Below are 16020 nucleotides of genomic sequence, written 5' to 3' on the forward strand. Positions count from 1 at the left end.
GTCATCTCAGCCGAAGTTGCGAAGTTGAATTTTTAGAAAATAGAGGCAGTGAAGAATTGGCCTAGACCCATCTCAGTATCCGATATAAGAAGTTTCTTAGGTATAGCAGGTTATTACAGGCGTTTCATAGAGGGATTTTTCTCTATCACATCCCCTTTGACTAGACTGCCTCAAAAGAAGGTCAAGTTTTAGTGGTCAGAAGCTTGCAAGAAAAGTTTTGAGGAGTTGAAGAAGAGGTAGATTTTAGCTTTAGTGTTGACACTACTAAAAGGAACCGAAGGGTTCGTTGATTGTGATGCTTCAGGGGTTGGTCTTGGATGCGTGTTAATGCATCACGGTAGAGTCACAGCCTATGCATCAAGACAGCCGAGGACTTACAAGAAGAATTATTTGACCCATGATCTTGAGTTAGCTATTGTGGTATTTGCGCTAAAGATCCAGTGCCATTTTTTGTATGGAGTGCATGTTGATATTTTCAAAAATCACAAGAGTCTGCAGTGCATATTCAAGCAAAGAAAATTGAATCTTTGTCAGAGATGGTGGCTCGAATTGCTCAAGGATTATAATGTTGATATCCTCTATCATCCGGGAAAAGCAAATGTTGTAGCCGATGCTCTCAATCGGCGTTCTATGGGAAGCTTAGCTCATGTTGAAGTAGACAAGAGAACTATGACGAAGGAAGTCCACCGGTTAACAAGTCTAGAAGTTCGACTTTTGGACTCCGAAGATGGTGTTGTTGTTCTTCAGAATAGGGCTGAATCTCCTTAGTAGCCAAAGTGAAGGAAAAATAGTTCAGTGATCCCTACTTATTGCAGTTGAAGGAGGGGATTCACAAACACAAGACTACGACTTTTGAACAAGGGGGAGATGATGGTACTTTGAGGTTCAGAGGCAGACTATGTGTTCCAGACGTAGATGGGCTCAGAGAGTGGATTATGTTAGAAGCCCACAATTTTAGGTATTCTATTCACCCAAGTTCCACAAAGATGTATCATGATCTTAAGTAGATTTATTGGTGGAACGACATGAAAAAGAACATAGTAGATTTTGTGGCTAAGTGTCCAAATTATCAGCAGGTGAAAGCCGAACACCAGAGGCTTGGGCTTAGAATATAGAAATACCCGTCTGGAAATGGGAGATGATAAACATGGACTTCATAACAGGTTTACCTCGCTCGTTTTGAAAGCATGATTTGATTTGGGTAATTGTAGACTGACTTACCAAGACAGCTCACTTCTTGCCAGTGCAATTTCAGAATTTAATCATGCTTTTTTGGGCTTGAGTGTTATGAGGGGCTGCTAAATTACGGGATTGAGCTATATTACCTCCATTATGCTACCTTGTTGATGGAAAATCCCTTAAGAAGTGGCTTGCTGACCACACACAAAGCAACCATTTGTGTCTAAACGACATAAACCTGGGTGCCTTTTACCACACATGTTGCAAATAGGGTAACCAAGGACTCTGTAGCCCATACTAGCTTGTGACTGTGAGTCTGCTACTATGAAATTCTGGTTTTTCTTGTTAAACTTGGACCTCTGAAGTGGTGCAATAGTTGAAGACGGAGCAGGTCTTGATTTTGGTTTCCTGAAGAACTGATGAAATCCTCCATGGCTGAAATTTCCTGCAGACTTAGCTCTCTTGCAGAATTCCCTGTCTTTCTCTCTCTGTAGCTACTCTTCTTCCTTCAGCTTGTCTTTGTTCCCCTGAACAAAGGCAACCATCTTAGCAATGGTCATGTCATTGTTCTGAGCAGATATGTTATCATCAACAAAAAAGCCATCTGAAAGCCCCAGCACAAACCATCTAACTCTGGCCCTCATATCACGTACGATTTTTGGAGCATATTTGGCCATAGAGATGAACTTGAGGTAGTACTCATTCTGTTTGAGTCTTTCAAACTCTAAAGACTTAGCTTCAAAGACCTCAATAGGTAGAAAATGCTCAAGAAACGCATTTGAAAACTCCTTCCAAGTCGCAAGAGCCGCATCCTCCCCTCGGGACTCTTCCCATATTTCATACCAAGTATTAGAAATATCCTTCAGCTGGTACATAGCAAGCACTTCTACCTCAGTGTATGTAGCATGCATTATCGAAATATCTTCGGAACATCATCAATGAAGTTTTGCGGATCCTCATCCTTTTTGGACCCTATGAAAACTAGAGGTTTCATATTGAGGAAGTCCATGGACCTAGAAATATCCGTCTCATCAACAACACTTGTCCTCTGCCTTTGAGCCTGAGTAGCAACAATTTGGATGAGCAACTGGATAACTCCCTTGACATCTATATATGAAGCATTAGGAACTAAACCCGATGCAACTCCTTAGGCCGGAGTGTCTTCCTCCTAAGCAACATTAGTCGTAGACCCCTGGCTAGTAGTTGAGGCCCTCATGGTGTACTTTCTTTTTGCATGCATTTTCTGAAATACGTAATTTGCATGAATTAGAAGGATTCCTAAAAGCATATCTCAATTGCACAATCTAGAGTATGAAAGAAATGAAACAATCCTAGATGTCTTGGTGGTCAACTATTTACATGTGTGGCGCGCACACACATAAAAGTGACCCCACTGGACACGTCTTCATAGACTCACTAAGACTCTTGAACCTAGGCTCTGATACCAAGCTTTGTCATGCCCTGAACTATAGCCTAGGCGTAACACGACACTCAGTGTCTGGCTGCATATGACCGAGAGAACCAACTGGATAGTTGGGTCAATATGTGGTATAGCTGTAAGCTAAATATAAACTTGCAACATGCTGATTTGATACAGAGTCTCACTGAAATATCATAAATGTGAAAAATACTGAAAAGTTTGTAAGTATAAACGAGTAGCCCGACAAGGCTAACACATAAAAGCCTACTAACATCTAACTGACTGGACAATAGTCTATGAAACCTCTAAGAACGTTGAAATGCTAAATGTTTACCGAGACAAGGTCCCTAACATATCTTGCTAACTGAAATACTATAAATATTGAAAAAAGAGGGATAATTCCCCGAAACACTTGGGCTCAGTAATAGCTGATACGAGATGTCCTAGCAAGTAGAATCGTTAACCTATAAATCATTACCTACATCGTGAGATGTAGGCTCGGGCAAAAAGGGACGTTAGTACATTTGAATTGCACTGGTATGTAAAACAACTATACATACTGAAACTGCAACTGAATTGATAACTGATAACTGGACTAAATATAGGAAGTAAGGATATGAATACTCCCTCTTCTGAATGATGAACCACCTGATTATCTGAATAAATAAAATGCAGCTTCAGTCCTATTATATATATGTGCACAAACTACAGTCTCGGGCCCAAGTATACGTATACATAACTACGACCTCAGGCCCAAAAATGCATAAAGCATAAACTGCAACCTCTGGCCCAAATACAGGTGTTCAATATTCAGGAATTTAGAATCATGAAATGAGAATCATACTGCAATACATGATAATGGATCTTGATGAGTATAGGCCAATCCAGTCAGAAGATGAAAGTGTGGACCTGAACGAAGACCAACATTGTGATCTTCTCACTAGTACCATTAATGGAGATACTGACAAAGACCACATGATAGCCAGTCAAGGTTTGTCAACAAGACAGATGGGACCTTCACCAAGAATCACCAGAAGTAGGGTTGTTGCTGGCCCTAGTACAACCCAAAAATCCAAACACTTTCCCATTTCCTGATGATTAGTACAATCATTTGTAATGAAGAGGCATCAGAACCTCAGGAGCTATTGAAAGGCTTAAAATTCTGAAAAAACTTCACCAACTTTCTTTCATTGTTGTCCTTGAACCTTTCCTCCAATTCAGTGCAATTCAACCCAATCACCTCAACTACTTCAGTCTCCAACTCTCCATGTATAAAGCAGCTGCCAATGTTAATAACAAGATTTGGGTTTTTTGGGATCAGGAATTCAGTGGTACTGTGTTGGACCATGATGAACAACAAATGACCATTGAACTTAAACATGTGAAGGCTGTTGATCCCTTTTATGTCACTGTTATCTGTGCTAAATGTAAACCTTCTATGAGAACTCCTCTATGGCAAACTTTGAGATTGAAGTCCACCAGTTGTTCTATCCCTTGGTATGTCATTGGTGATTTCAATGTATAGCCTTAGTTGAAGAGAAGATTGGTGGGCTCCCATATCAAATGAAGAACAACATTGACTTTCTCAACATGATTGAAGATTGTGGGCTTGTTGACCTTAGTTTCTATGGTCCAAGATACACATGGTCAAATGGTAGAGGCCCCTGTTCAATAGTTTGGAAAAGACTGGATAGGGGTATGGTTAATGATAATTGGCTGAGATCCTTTCCTGCCACCACCATTACCCATCTAGTAGCTACTGGTTCTGACCACTCTCCCTTCCTTTTGAAACTTCATGTGAGGCAAGAATACAATCAGAAATACTTCAAATTTCTCAATTGCTGGACTGAAAATGAGTCATTCAAACCCTAGTTCACTAGGTTTGGTCCACACATATTGTTGGCAGTGCTATGTGGATTTTCCACCAGAAATTGAAAATTACCTCTAGGGCATTGAGTGTCTGGTTAAGAGAACAATATGGTGACATCTTTTAACTATCCAAGGAGTTTGAACAAAATGTTAGGGAAGCTGAAGAGAAACAGTTATCAACCAATGATCTTTCTGATAGAACTTCTCTTCATGAGATTCAAGCCCAATATACTAAATATCTGAAGTTTGAAAAAGCTGTTCTAAGGCAGAAAACACAACTTCACTGGTTCAAAGATGGTGATGCTAACTCCAGATACTTTCACAGCTTAATCAGATGAGGAAGAAGAAAGTTGTACATTCATAAAAACAAAACTGAGGAAGGGGATTGGATTCAAGGGGATGAGGCTATTGGTGAAGCTGCATGTGAATATTTTGAAGAGATCTTTTCTAAAACTGGGGGGGGGGGGATAAGAGAAGATCTTCTCAACTATATTCCCAGCATGATCACCCCTGAAGATAATGCTGAACTTATCAATATCCTACCTTACAGGAACTCAAAAAGGTGGTCTTCTCAATGAATCCTAACAGTGCAACAGGTCCAGATGGAATGAATGGAAAATTTTTCCAAACATGCTAGGAGATAATCAATCAGGACCTTTTCAATGTTGTACTGGCCTAATTCAGAGGCAGTGTTATGCCAAAGTACATGACCAATGCTTGTTTGGTTCTCCTGCCTAAAGGTTGAATTTCCAAACTCCTTAACAGAATTTAGACCAATCAACCTTAGTAACTTCATCAATAAGGTCATTTCCAAACTTATTTGCACCAGATTAGCCCCCGTCCTTCCCAAGATCACATCTCCTAATCAATCTGGATTTGTTAAAGGAAGGAGCATTTTTGAGAATATTATGCTTGCACAAGAAATTGTTTAGGGAATCAAAAGCCAAATACTAGTGCCAATGTTGTGATCAAGCTTGATATAGCCAAAGCTTATGATAGAGTCTCTTGGGCTTTCACTTGCATTATGTTGAGAAGAATAGGGTTCTGTGAGGTTATCATCGACATGATTTGGAGGACAATGCCCAACAATTGGTATTCAGTTATTGTTAATGGTACCAGGCATGGATTTTTTAAGTCTACTAAAGGACTGAAGCAGGGGGATCCCCTATCCACTGCCCTTTTCATTATTGGTGCTGAACTCCGGTCAAGAATGCTCAACAACCTCACCCATGATCAAATTTTCAATGGTTTCTACATGCAAAAGAGAGGTCTCCAGGTCAACCATCTCAGCCTTGCAGATGATATTATCATTTTTACTTTAGGATGCAGGTCCTCATTTCTAAAAATCATGAAGATCTTAAGTGATTATGAAATCACCTCTGGGCAGCAGATCAACAAAAACAAGAGCCATTTCGTGGTTCCAGGTTGTGTGTTTCACTATAATGTGAGCAAAATTCAACAGATAACATGCTTCACTAGGAAAGAATCCCCCATCACATACCTTGGGTGCCCCCTATATATTGGCAGGGAGAGGATTATGTACTTCAATGGCTTAATTTCTAAGGTGGTCAACATGATTAGAGGTTGGCAGGGCAAGTTACTTGCCTATGTGGGCAGAGTTACTCTAATCAAACATGTACTTCAATCCCATCATATTCACCTGCTTTCAGCAGTCTCTCCTCCCAAGACAGTCATGAAGCAGACTTTCTTCTTCTTCTCAAGTCTAGCTATCCTCAGATCAAATGGCCTCCCAACTGGAATGACATCTATACCCTGGTTGAGAATGTGAAACATGTCACTACCATCACTCAAGTGGCATGGGCTAAATCTGAGATTCAATTTGTGAAAATGAACTGTGATGGCAATGCCCTTATAAATCTGAGAAGAATTGGAGCTGGTGTCATTGTCAGGGATCACCATGGCCAATTCATCCATGCCATAGCCTCCCCCTGGGCACTGGCACTAACAACCTAGCAGAAACCACTGCTGCTACCATTGGACTCAACTAGTGTATTGAGAATGGTTTCACTAGGATCCACCTAGAGGTTTATTTAGCTCTTTTGGTACATTGGGTCAACAACACATCCAATCCTCCATGGAATATTCAGATACAAATCCAGCAGCTGTAATAACTTTTCCAATAGTGCAAGGAAATCAGATGCACAGACACATTCAAGGAAGCAAATTGCCCTGCTAACTTTTTGTCCAAACTTAGCCATGATCTCCCACAGCTTACCTATTTCAACAATATTATGGACCTCCCCTCCCATATCAGAGGCCAGATTATATTAGATCGAATGGACACCCCATCCTTCAGGTACAAGAATACAGCCACCATACAACTTCCATCAAGCATCACCACCAACCTCACTTCATCCAATGGCTATGGATGATCACCACAAACATCTAGGAGCTGACCTAACTGTCCAAAGGAAATCAGAGCTTTCAGCACACTGCCATCACCATAATAAAAGAACCATCATGATAGTACAAGAATTTTTAGCTAATCTTTTTCTCTTTTTTTTTGCAGGAATAGTAGAAATGTCTATATCATTGGTGGAATCCAATGGGTGGTATTAGCATCCTTGATGCTCATTATATTAGATATCCCTCAATGTAGATGGACATTTCCTCTTACTTTAACTGGAATTCACCACCTTCCAATCACTACCAATAACACCCCAATCACACTCACAGAAGTCCATTCAAGCAAGATGACATACACTAACCCACACACACATAAAATTTATCTCCCTACCACAACACCTCCCACATTCTATCATGCTGAAAAGCAAGCCCACTAATACCCTAAACACCTCATTCACTACTCTAGTATACACAAGAACCTGGCAATAATAGCTGGATGCAACAACACCAACTCTCACCGCCTTTTGGGACCCAGAACACACAAGAACTTGGGCACTCAGGTTGCAAGCTCCAGCATCGGGGTGGCATCATTTCACACTGCCAACACTCTAACCACTAAAGACACCAACTCTCAAGGATCTACCTGGGTCTTACTTATTTTTTTTGGAGGTGCCAAACACCCCAGAAGATGATTATGAACCTTCTGATCAATTCTCCACAACACCAACCACCCCCTTCCAAAGCACACACAATAGCTACACCACAAATCACAATAGCTACAACACTCATATACCAAATGCAACACTCACACATGGTACACCCTTCATGAGGACATACATTCTCAGAAAGAAACATAGTAACCTTACTCTTTATACATCCACAACACTCCTACATCACACAAAATTCTCCTCACATCACAACTCCCAAAACACACAAGAACCCGGGAGAAATTTTTTATCTAGCTGGTTTGTTTTCTTTTGCAGGTATAATGGCCATATCTGAATTGTTGATGAACTTGCAAGGTATGGTATCAACATCTCTGATGTTCAATCTCTTGGTAGTGCATCAAATTTCTTGGGCATGCCAAAGAACCAATGTCACCTTGGCACAAATACAGTCATACATAGCTCACAGGACTCAGCAGAAAATGCATAATGATAGTCACAAAAACACCAGCAAGAGCATCAATCTAACTCAGCATTGCATACCCCAGAAATATTTGTCAAGCTTCTAGTACCCAAAATTTCAACACAACATTTTCAATTTTGGATACAAGTTGCAGACCATCAGCAGGACTTTGCTAGGGGCACAAACCTAGCTTTCATGCTCTCTTTGTTCACATGTTCTCAGCAACAACAAACCACTATTGGCTCCAACATTTCCAGCAGTCAGATGCCATAAACTCCACATGCCTTCTTAGAGAACATCTGTATATTAGATGTACCCTACTGCTCACTCTCCTCTATCAGAAATAATAGACAACAACTGCTTATTGGCCCAGCTCATTGGGTCCTTTTGATTCCTATCTTTAATTTGGCTTTCTTTGATCTCAATATCAAAGCAAAGTTGAAGATAACACTTCCTTCAGTCTCACATTTTTTGTTATCCTCCACTCGAGGTTTCACCTATCTCAGATGTAGCACACTTATTTGCTTAGTAGATTTAGGATCACTTGTGCTCCTTTGTATAGTTGATCTAGGTACACTAAACCATGTTTTTGTATATCCAGCTGTCTATCACAGTCATATAGATAATTGGAATCTTTACATAGGTCTAACCTCACATAGTTGTTTAGATACACTTGACTATCAATTTGTAATGATCAAGTGTACAACCTTTATTGGGAGGTAAGGTTTATGTTCCCCTCCATTGTTGTATTTTACTTTACATAGGCATAATGCTTAGTGGATTTGTTTAAAAAAAATACTGAACCATACTGAGTTACATGATACTGGAATGCTGAATAGAACTAGAATGAGACATGTATTCATAATAAATTGATTTGTCATAACTGAAACTCATAGGATATTGAACGATTATGAAACTATGTCATCTAAAGAATAGAAGTTCTACAACTATTCATGGAACTAAAGCATAATTACTTTATGAGGGAACTCATAATAGTTATAAATATAGGACACTGGGAGAATCATAAACATTCCCAAATGTAAAGAGAGTTAGCATCACATACCTTAACTCTGGCCCTTTTTAAGAGTATCACAATGTTCATCATCTCTTTCATGATAATCTATGGCAACATATGTCAAGAGTAACAATTATTAACTCTAAGGCTCATGTTTTGGTAAATTAAGAAATTTATCAAACACCTTTTGGGCGTAAAGCCTCATAGCCCTCATTAATGGTGTTTTCGTCATCCAATTCTCATTCTACTACTTCTAGGTGATTCTACAATCCCAAATAGATGTAACTAACACCATTTCTCATCACGCAAATGATTATAACAATCTTAACTCAACAACGCAAGCATAGCTCATTTGATTCCCTTTATCAAACCCATCTACTATTCTCCCAAAATTCATCGATTCATCAATTCATACTTATAAATGATTAGGGAGAAGAAACATTACCTTTTTGAAGTTCAATCCTCTTGAATTCGAGTTATAGGGTTTCTTTTCTCAACAAGGGTGTCCCGGTCGAATATCTAATGATTTGAAGGATTTACCTATGTTAATAAGGTGTTGGAGAATTGAAATTAGCTTAGAATCGTTGTTAGAGCTTACCTTGGATGATGGAGGACCTTAGAAAGTTAGGTTCTTGAGAGATTCCCTTTCTAGAGTAAGTTTTTGTGGTTTGGGGTGTAGGGGACGAGGTAGGGCATTTAAATAAGTGTACATGTCCCAAAATTGAGAAGGAAATAAAAGTAGCTCGGATAAACATCATCGGTGCGGGGCATCATCAGAGGCGCCAAAATAACAGTGCAAGGCGCCATTAGAGCCGCCAAAACTACATGGCCTTGCACCGTTAGGGGCGCTAAGGTTAATGCTCTGGATAGTGCCTTGCACTGTTTATGGCTGTGAGTTTTTATGGTCTTGCACTATCTAAGGCTGTAAATATTTACGGTCTTGCACTATATATGGTTGTAAGATGGACCTCCCATAAACATAGTCGATTCTATCAAATTTATGCACCTTGCTCTCGGTCTTGATTCCAAAACAATTGTTTCCACCTATACTCATCCCGATAGGATTTCACATGTCTAAAAGGTCACATTAATACTCATTTAATGCATCTACAACTAATTCAGATTTACGGAGTGTTACAGGTAGGTCCATCCGTTCCATTTGGAACCTCGACATGAACTCCCTAAGCTTCCCATTGTCCCTTTGCTTGACTTTGAAGAGGTCTGATTTCCTCGTCTCGACCTTGACAACACTGGCATGGGCTTTAACGAAGGCATATGCAAGCATAGAAAATGAATAAATATAATTTGGAGGTAAGTTATAGTACTATATCATTGCTCTTTTGGACAAGGTCTCCCTAAATTTCTTCAGTAACACTGATTCGATCTCGTCGTCCTCTAGGCAATTGCCTTTTATTGCGCACCCGTAGGAGGTTACATGCTCGTTTGGATCTGTGGTCCCTTTATACTTGGAATATCGGGCATTCGAAAACTCTTTGGAATTGGCTTCGGTGCCACGCTCGGGGGTGGGGGGGAGGGGAAGGTTTCTGAATGAACTTTTTAGAATCTGGTCCTTTCAATATTTGAGGCGCTCCCTGAATTTGATTTACCCTTGAATTGTAAGTTTCCACCTTTTTGTCATTTGCCTCTATCTTCTTTTCGCCAAACTCCACCCGTGTCATTAGTGCTTCGAGAATTTTCATCACCTGGGAAGTCTCTGCGGGCCGAACTCATCTGGTTCTGTAACAATCCGTTCGTATCTCCAAACGTTTTCCCTAACCCGCTCGGGTTAGGCCGTGTTCTGTGCATGATTTTGACTCTATAGTTGTGCTATTTCCACTTGATGAGCTTGGAGAATTTCAAATATCAATCGTAACCTTACTCCATCACCTTTTCCTTCAGGCGCTTCTCGAGCTGAAGGTAGAGATGATCCACGAATGCTATTTTTGGGATCAGTTGGCAGGTTGATATTGATGACAACTTATAAGTTGGCGTCGACTGGGTCAGCGATTGGGACACAATTAGGATCAATAGGGGGTACGTCATTACTTGGTACCACGTTATTGTTTTCACCATGGTGGCCTGACTCAGCGTCAACGTTCAAGTGAGCAGACTGAGAATTTGACATTCTAAACAGACCCGTAATCAAATTGCAAGAGTAAGTGTAAAATAGGGTGTATTATGAAGATTCGTATTAAATCACTACTATTATCCTTAGCCCCATGGTGGGCGCCAAACTGTTTACCCTTAAAATGAGTAACAATTGAATTTATACGCGGTTTAAAAGATACGTGATTTAATTTAATACGAATGATCTAAGAATAACAAATTGAATTGAAGGAAAACAAAGCGATCAAACCAAATGCGATGGATGATTAAGCATGGCTTTATGATGAACACCGCAAATTGGTCCCAATTAAGCCGTCGAAACGGGCTCGGTTACCACTAAATAAATAAGCAGTTGAAGAACACTTTGAACCGTAATTAAAGAATAAAAATTGACTTTATTGCTTTGATATGCGTGCCAACAGTGGTCCTTAAAATTAAAAAGTTCTTTCCTTTATATAGTAGGAGAGTTTCAATCTCAGTACAAGTCTAAATAAGGTAAAAATCTTTTTCTTCTGGTAAACTATGATAGGCCATTGATACCGGGCGAGATTTGCGCCGTAATATTTGGTTAAGGACAGATATTTCGATCCCTTGTTTGTCCTTTCCAACGGTCTTTCCTCTAGTCTCGGTTCTTTATTTTGCTCGAACTCGATTTTTCCCATATTAGGCCGTGTCCGGTTCTTGGTGCATCGTGTATCCTCCCCGGGCTCTGATATGTGGGAGCCCTCGGCTTTACCCGAGGTCATATCGGATCGCGGTGTCCTCTCGTTTTTTTACCGGAAAATCGGAGGTAACTTTATCCCTGATTTTATCGGTACACAATATATAAAATTGGTAGAGGGGTAAGGTGTATTCTACTATTAATGGATAAAAGTGAAAGTGTATATATATAAAATTTGTATATGTGTGAGGTGATGGGTATACGTCTAGAGGAGAGTTGTAGAGTAGAGGGGTTGTTGGTGCGCATGCAGCAGAGAGAGGCCGAATGTGGTCACAGTATCGGTTTGGCAGCCACGATAAGATTGTTCTAAATCATTTCTTCTTATGAAAAACTCCAATGCTTTCTTTAAAATAAAAAATAAAAATCTCTATAACTCATTTGGCATCATTGTCTTTTAATTCGTTCTAACAAAAATACCCATTTAACTATGAAAATAATTTAACTTATATTTTTTTATTTTACTTTTAGTGACAAATTTTAATTTATAATTATACAAATATTATACCATATTTAAAATAACAAGTTTAGGAATCTTAAAACTTCTTTCCTTTCCAAAAATATTACTACTACATTAAAATAAATTATGTACCTCTATTGAACTTGTCCTCCTTTTTTGTTTTCTAGTGCGTTGGCTTGGTGCTATACAATCGAAAGGGAAGATGTAGATTACATAAGGCTTGCATGCCTTGGCATAACATACTCCAATAATTGTTGTCATGCATTCAAGCAGCTTGTTTATCATTGTGTCCCTCTTCTTCTGAGCCACCACGTGATTTACGAGTGTACGTTGGTCTCTCGAATTTTCAACGATCCATATATATTTATTACTTGCATATGTTTGATGTAACCAAATCTCCTCTAACTTTTGAATAAAATATGGACGTACGACTTTTTTATTTTTAAAAAGAAAAGTTGACTATGCTATACTAGTATTTTCATCTATCGAGGTAATACACGAGTGAAGAACAATATATAGAGGGTGTTTGGTTATGCTTATAAGCCGGATAAGCACTTTTTGATTTATTTATGTGTTTGGTAAAATAAAAGTGCTTATAAGTCAAAAGTCATAAGTTGGTCTCCCCCAACTTATCAAATTTCAGCTTATAAGCACTTTAGGTTTGACCAAAATATTTACTTTCTATCCCTAAAATACTTCTTTTTAAAACAAAACTCTTCGTATGCCCAGTTCTTCAGCTGCTTATTATTAATTTCAGCACTTTTATCCAAACGTGTAACTACTTATTTTTTAAATCAGCTTCAGCACTTAAAAGTGCTTTTCAACACATAATGTTTATAAGCTACCCTAAATCAGCTAAGCCAAACGGGCTCATAGTTACGGTATTTTGAGGAAAAATAGCACGGTCTAGCCAGTTTTCACACTGGTCATTCAAAAATAGCCAGTGTTTACCAAGTCAATGAAAAATAATCAATATTTTACTACAACAGAGACCAATCCAGCATAATATACTAGAGTTCGGTGCACCTGTGTATGAACTTCCAGCATATTATGCTGGACGGGTATACTTTGTTGGCTCCAGTATAACATACTGGAGACTGGAGCAGCAGTGCTCCAAACTCCAGTATATTATGCTGGACCGGTATATTATGCTCCAGTATATTATGCTGGACCGGTATATTATACTCCAGTATATTATGCTGGAGTATTATTCCGGATTTTGAATAGTGTTTTCGTTCAAATTTATCTTTATTTAAAAAGTGGCTAAATTTCGATTTCTTTTGAAACTAGGCTATTTTTGAACGACCACTTGTAAATCTGGCTATTTTTGAATTTCAGTATTTTGACGAAGGAACTGTGTCTTCCCTATTCTGTAAAAGAGCTAAAATAAGTAGTAGATCGAGCTTTAAATATAAGAAGCCGTTGCTTGCTTGTGTTGTAGAGTTTTTAATGAAAGAAGTTTTTTTTTTTTTTACATGGAAGTTATTATTCAAAGAGTAAACAATTGCTTTAATTAGGATTAGAGGACTTCACTCCAAACCTTGAAGTAGAAATTAACAAAGCAAGAACAAATAGGGAATTGAATTTCCTCGGCAAGCTTGATATAATAGGTTATTTACTAGAAGTAGTTTTTTCAATGTACCAAACAATACTTATTATAGGAAATATATTAATTGATTTAATTAAATAAATAATCTAATTATGTAAACATTGTTTTATACTACTAGTATTCATATAAAACTTAAAGTCATCCAAATGTATATGATGTAAAAGTAGATATAGTGAAGACATATGGGCAGGATACCTTTCTAATTATAATTACAGTGGACCTCTTTGTTTGAAGAAGCGACATGATTATTTTTTCGGAAAGCAGCTGTTTGTTTTCTGAAAAACCATTACTTTCATTTTTGATTAATGAAAAATTATTAAGATTTTTCATTTTTTAAAAGGAAAAAACTTTCACTATTTCTCAAAGTAATTTTTTTCGTCACTTCTCAAAGTAAATCTTCCCAAAAATAAAATAAAATGAGTACGTCTATTTATCTTTTCAAAAAAAAAAAAACTATTGAAACCATTTTCTAAGTTAGAGAAGGAAATTTGTGTTTGTATTTGAGCTATGGAAATGGACCTAATCACATAGGATCCAAAATTTTCACTTAGAAAATTCAAATATATAAAAAAAAAAAATTAATATATATACACACACCTACACACAAACAATTTGAACAATCTATACAATTTTACAATAAAAAGAGGAAGTGTCAAAGTTGGCGAAATTAAATCCAGGATTTGAAAGGAATTATAAACTTTCTCTCTCTAGAATGAAATTCTCTATCAGCGACTGCTGAAATGACGAAGAAATCGAAAACCGAAGGAGGAAGGCAACAGAGCCAGGAGTGCATGCAACATACTTCTTCTGTTCTAATTGGAGTTCCGAATTCGACAGATGCAAAGAAAACTCGTAACATCAACGTTTTACAAGGAATAATGTCGTTAGATCTGCATAAAAGTTTGACATCTAATGCTACACAGGAAACACCGGAGAAGACGCTGCTAGGGAATGATAAGGAACACAATTCGTCAGGAAAACAATCATGGACTGACATGGAGGTGAATGAGTTAGAATGTGAGGAAATTCTGGGGTAGAACAATACCTAGAATCTAAAATGAAGTTATGGAGTCAAATTATGACCAATAGCCCTGTAATGGAAGGTCTGGATTTGAAATAACAGGAAACAATGAAGTAAAATGTCAAAATTATGTTGGAGGATATCAAGGAGGAAGTGGAATATTGGAACAATGCTGTCATTTGCTATGTATTGGGGTCTAATCCCACACCGGCAGTTATGAATGGATATTTTCGCAGAATTTGGGGGAAAATGGGAATTGACAAAGTAGCGTAGGTCAACAGAGGTATATTTCTGGTACGATTTACACAAACAGAAAGTAGGGTGAAGGCGGTGGAAGATGGAGTCCAGATGTTTGATAAAAGCTAGTTATTGTAAAGCCTTGGTCTCCTGATATAGATACAAGGAAGGAAACTTTCAATAAAGTGCCGATATGGATTAGACTACCTGGACTTGACATTAAGTATTGGGGTAAGAATGCACTTACAAAAATAGCAGGGCTAGTTGGTAATCCTTTAAAGGCTGATAGAGTTACAACATGGAAGGAGAGGATGACATTTGCTACAACATGGAGGTTGCACTAGACTGGCCTTACCCACAGAGTGTAATGTTTGAGAATGAAGTTGGCAAAATCATAAAGCAAAAAGTGTACTATCAATGGAAACCTACAACTATGCTAGGAATGTAACAATTATGGACATGAAAAGCAGGAATGCAGGAGATACATCCAAGCAGAAAAGCAAAAGGAAAACATTAATGGAAGGAGCCAAACCAAAGCAGGGCAGCTAATGTGAACGAAGGGAAACAATAAATAATGGGACAAAATAATAAAGGAGGCAGGGTAAATGAAAATACAGGACAACAGGGATTGGCTCCTGGTGCATCTGTACAAAAGGGGAATAGTGTGAGAATAAATAGTCCACAAAGAGTCAAGGGAGGTCGTAGTTCTACACTAAATTTAGTGAATTCATTTGGGGCATTGGGGGAGGCTAGTAACATGAAGATGATAGAGCAGGGGAAAAATACTACAAATCAGAAGCAACAAAATGTGAAGGGTGACCCTAAACAGGGGAAGGGTGGGAACTCCTCCCAGCTAATGGATAGCATAGGGTTCTGGAACACCAGAGGACT

Source organism: Nicotiana sylvestris, chromosome 6, assembly GCF_000393655.2.
Source record: "Nicotiana sylvestris chromosome 6, ASM39365v2, whole genome shotgun sequence".
NCBI lineage: Eukaryota > Viridiplantae > Streptophyta > Magnoliopsida > Solanales > Solanaceae > Nicotiana > Nicotiana sylvestris.